The sequence below is a fragment of the Belonocnema kinseyi genome, chromosome 5, assembly GCF_010883055.1.
Source record: "Belonocnema kinseyi isolate 2016_QV_RU_SX_M_011 chromosome 5, B_treatae_v1, whole genome shotgun sequence".
Classification (NCBI taxonomy): domain Eukaryota; kingdom Metazoa; phylum Arthropoda; class Insecta; order Hymenoptera; family Cynipidae; genus Belonocnema; species Belonocnema kinseyi.
In genome coordinates, this window is record NC_046661.1 from 41338950 (window position 1) to 41344034 (window position 5085).

The 5085-nt window shown below is 32.9% G+C and overlaps 1 protein-coding gene across 1 annotated transcript in view; it reads right to left on the reverse strand.

Moving 5' to 3' along the window:
• LOC117173617 (la-related protein 1) overlaps positions 1-5085 on the reverse strand; it is a 110995-nt gene that overhangs the window by 21353 nt on the left and 84557 nt on the right. The window lies entirely within an intron of this gene.

Genomic DNA, 5085 nt, shown 5'->3' on the forward strand with positions numbered 1-5085 from the left:
CGCGCGCAACTCAGTCATTTACAGCGTCTCCTACTATATTCACACGGACATAGCCCTGTCATAGTATTGGACCACATCTCGTTTCAGATCTGGGATCACTGGATGAAGGCAGCCGACAAGCGGCCACCAGCCGGCTATTCGACTAGAACGGTTCTAGCCCAGTAGACGACTACGCATATGATTCATCATATATTTTAAGGATTAAGATTTTTTATTTGTTTTTCATAGAAATATTCTAAGTGAAAATAATAAAAAGAGTTCCTATTAGAAATGTTAAGCCATTTACAATATAAATGATGTAGTTATGTGACACGAAGTACGTTAGTATGGAAATCTTAAATAAAAAATTATCTGAATCTTAAAATAGGCAAGGAAAAAGACAAACTAATATTGTGTCTTTTTTTAGTGCTTTTTTATTCAAGATAATTATAAATAAAATTACAATCTTTAGAAACATCACAGAAAGTTTTATAACAAGTAATTGCTTTTTTAATCTTTCGTTTTATTTATGTTCATTCATTATAACAAAGTGTACAATTGTGACAAAGTGAATTGTGACTAGCTTCAAAAAAAGCTATTTTAGGTAAAAACTGGATGATTATAATTAAGAAAACTATGCAAAATACGTGATAAAATTGTTAATTATATACTGACTATTGCTCAATAGAGCTAGGATATGACTGTCTACTATAAAAAAAATAAGCATTGAGCAATAATCAGTATAAAATTAACAATTTTATCACGTTTTTTTTGTACAGTTTTCTTAATTATAACTATCCATTTTTTACTTGAAACAGCTTTTTTTAAAGCTTTTTCTGTGATGTCTCTAAAAGACACAATATTCTTTTGTACTTTCCCTTGTCTATTTTACGAATCTGATAATATTTTTAAGATAATCTTTACGTAGTATTTTTACAGATAAGACTCATTGCTCGTTGTCAGCTATTATATTACTGTACATTTTGTGATAATTTTATTTTGCGAAAGAACAAAGTGATTTTGAATGCAAATGTGTATATTATTCCAACATGAATAACAGGAACAAATCAACCTTGAGACGTGTTTATTTTGTTTAGATTTTGGAAAAATTACGCGCGTCACTTTTCCGATTATGTCATTTTGATGTACATGTCAGGAATAATATTATTAAGTCTTTGGTGTATAATCAATTAACCTCACCAAGATATAGTAATCTTTTTGAATATGCATGGTGCAAAAGCGGATATATTGCAGAAAAAGTAGGTGAATTCGAAAATCCGGTCAACTTTAGCTTTGGTGAATCTTGTAAAACACATTGTGACATATTAGGTTGTACAAATATCGCGGTAATTCGATGTTCGTGGTGTAAGAAATCATTATGTTTTAAACACTTTTTGATGAATATCATTATTGTTCAAAGTTCGAAAAATACATCTTCGATATACTATCTAGAATTCTAAATATTGTAAATTAGACCTGAACGTATTATTTTTGTCTATGAACTATGAATGCTTTTTAATTATTTTTATGATTTTTTGTGTGAAAAATAGTTTAGGGGTATTTACCCTCTTTAAAGCTCTTCTTTTGTTAAAAATATGTAAATACCTTAGACCTATTTTTTGTGTGCAACACGCTTTTGCTTCAGAAATTTTTGCTCGATTTCAGACTTATATTGAAATTTTATATATAACTGAGGGGTGGTTACCCCTCGCTTAATTTTTTTATTTATGATGGATGGACTCTATTTTACTTCCTTCGTTATAAAACGATCTTCCCAATTGTCTTTGTGCATGTGAAGTATATATTATCACACACACAAAATAAAAAGAGTTTAGGGGTAGATACGACCATTAATTTTTTTTTGTCTATATTTGAGGTTCTGTTCAACCTCCTCAAAGTGTTTTTCCGTATATAAAAAAAACGTGTCGCTTAATTTTTCGAGTACTACAACATTTATCAGGGAGAATCAAATCGACGAGGGACACCTGGAGGACCTTCCTTGTAAGTCTGCTTTTCACACTGTTAACCATAACCAAAGCTTTGCTTCTATGGAATGCACATTGAAGTTAATCCAATGCAATTTTGAAAAAAGGTTTTTTTTAGAGTAAAACAAAAGATGAAGACATAGTTAAAAATTGTATTGCTCCTTTTTATCGATCTATTGTAAAACGTGAACTTTAAACTGTACCATTCGTAAGTGTATATATCGATGCACCGAATCACAAAGAAATACATTTTTTTCCCATTTTAGTAAGATATTTTCACCTTGAAAAAGGAGTTACAGTGAAATTTTTTGATTTTACTAATTTGCAGGGCGAATCATCTGATATAGTTCAAAATAATTGAATGCGTTTTCTTGAAGCTAATATTCAAGGACGTAAAAATGTTTATTATAAACTTCAAGAAAGTTTAAAATAAAGTATTTGTTGGTGCAGAGTGTGGCGCACATATATTTCATAACGTTGTATACACTGCTTGTGATTTGTTACCAGTAGATGTTCAAAATAGCTATAAAAATGTATTCTTATTTTTATATATACATTGTGCGTACTAACGAATTAAAAACATTCTGCTCTCACGTAGATGTAGTTTATAAAAGCTCTTAGGTTATATCAAATCTCGCTGATTTAAGCTTCTTCCAGCAGTAGAGCGAATTCTCAAAATTTTCAATTCATTAAAATCATATTTTTTATCCCAAGAGAAATCACCAATCGTTTTACTTATTTTTTCCTCTAATAGTCTAGGCATTAGATCGGAAAAAATGTGAAATTCCATAATAAATCCAACCTGATATGTTTTTAATGAGAAAGTTTCGTTTTGAGGATCTTTTGGACATACCAAAAATGCTAGAACAGATCAGTTGCCAAACCCGGTTTTTTTTTTTTCAGTTCCGAAAGTTACTTTGGCGTAGACGGATACATCCCATTGCATTTTAGAGCAAAATTTCCAACTCAAAAAAGAAAGAAAACAAAATTCTGAACCAATTTTGTTGGTAAAAAAATCCGCTAACTTCTATTGGTTCCGAGTTACGATACATTGAAAACTGCCCATTTTTTTATTTTTAGCGAAAAATCATAAAGTTTCGAAAAACACTGTGTATCTTTGCAAATAATTACTGCACGGAAAAGTGTTCCACATGTGAGTGAAACTAGACTCAATTTCCTGTAATTACAAAAAAAAAGTACAATATCCTACCTGTGATAGGTCATGAGTTATGACCCCTCAAAGTGGACCATTTTAGCCTATTTTTACGGCCAAAAAAGTGGACTTCAGTTTTTTTCAAATAAATCCTGCCAAGTTCAGTTTACGTTGATTGTACCAGAGGATGAAATAGCCTACAAAGATCTGCGTATATCTCAAAAAAAAAGTTTTTATACCTGATAAAAAGAAATATTTCGGGTTTCACTCGTAAAAAACTACGAATTGTTTGCCGACGTTTCGTGAAAATTGCAGTTCACATCTTCAGGGCTGATCTGAAACTGAGGTATCAGGTCATGATGTTCTTAGGTATACTTTCTACGATGCCTGTGGTTGTCCAGAGCGAGCCACCGTGGAGACTGGTCGAACTTATTTGGCCAATCAAGTCATTTTTTTAAAATCCGGGAGAACGGAAAGACAAATCGGATTGGTATTATATCCATTGTCCCTATTGATGTTATTAGGGTGTTTTAAGATTTCGATTGCTTCTCTATGTTTTCTTGGAAATTTGTTGTGTGTTTTTGCAATGACTGTTGTTTCATCAAATAAAATGTTATGTCCTGTTTCGATATGATGTTCAGCTAGTGCTGATTGCGTGAAATGTTTTGGCCTGACTTTACTTTCATGTTCCTTCATACGTTGGCTCACCGCTCTCCCGGTTTCTCCAATATAGACTTTGCCACAAGAACAAGGGATTTTACATACTCCTGGACCACTGAAGGATGCCTCTTTATCTTTAGGGTTATTTAGTAGTTGTCCTATTTTCGCAGGTGGTTTAAATATGGTTTGGATGTTGTGTTTGTTGAGAATTCTTCCTATTTGTTCTGTGACACCTTGGATGTAAGGTAAGGTGGTGGCCATTTTTCTCTGTCTTTCTTTTGTAGGTTGTGTTGACTTGCTTTTTTGAGTGTGTTTTCTTATTGCTTTATTAATTTGTTTGTTTGTGTAATCGTTCTGTATTAGGATTTGTTTAACGTTTCGTAATTCCGTTTGTAAGTTATCTTTGTCTGTTATGAAGACAGCTCTGTGTACATGGGAGTTGATGACCGATTGTTTTTGAGATGGGTGATGGTGGGAAGAGGCATGTAAGTATCTGTTTGTATGCGTGGGTTTTCTGTAAACTTCATGTCCTAATGTGTTATCAGATTTTTTGTAAACTAATACGTCCAAGAAAGGCAATTTTCCGTTTTGTTCTATTTCCATGGTGAACTGGATATTAGGATGTAATTGATTGATAAAATCGAAAAACTTATCAAGTTCATCTCGTCCATGTCGCCAGATGACAAATGTGTCATCAACGTAACGAAACCAGAATTCTGGTTTAAGTTTGGCTTGGTTAAGATTTTAGTTTCTAGATGTTCCATAAAGACATTGGCTATTACAGGTGAATTTGGGGATCCCATTGCTGCCCCTGAGGTTTGTTCGTAGACTTGGTTATTGAACGAGAAGTAAGTATTATTGAGACATTGCTCTATCAAAGGTACAAGCTCGGAAGGGAAGTTTGTGAAAGATTTAATAATATTAATTGTATCCGAGATTGGTACTCTCGTAACAAGAAGATACTATGTCGAAACTCACTATGATGTCTTGGGGTTGAATGTGAATCTGCTGTATCTTTTTAATAAAGTCAAATGAGTTTTGGACGTGAGTGATGGAATTTCCTGTAAAAGGATTTAGTTTTGCAGCGAGGAAACGTGCTAGGTTGTAAGTTGGTGAGTTTATTGCTCTGACGATCGGTCTGAGTGGAATGTTTTCTTTGTGGATTTTTGGGAGCCCGTAAAGTGTTGGAGAGATGGGATTAGTAGTTATTAAGTTAGATATTGTTTGGCTGTCAAGTTTAGAGTCTTTGAGAAGAGTCTTTGTGTTACTGACTATTGTTTTTGTGGGGTCCTTTTTAAGTTTTTTGTA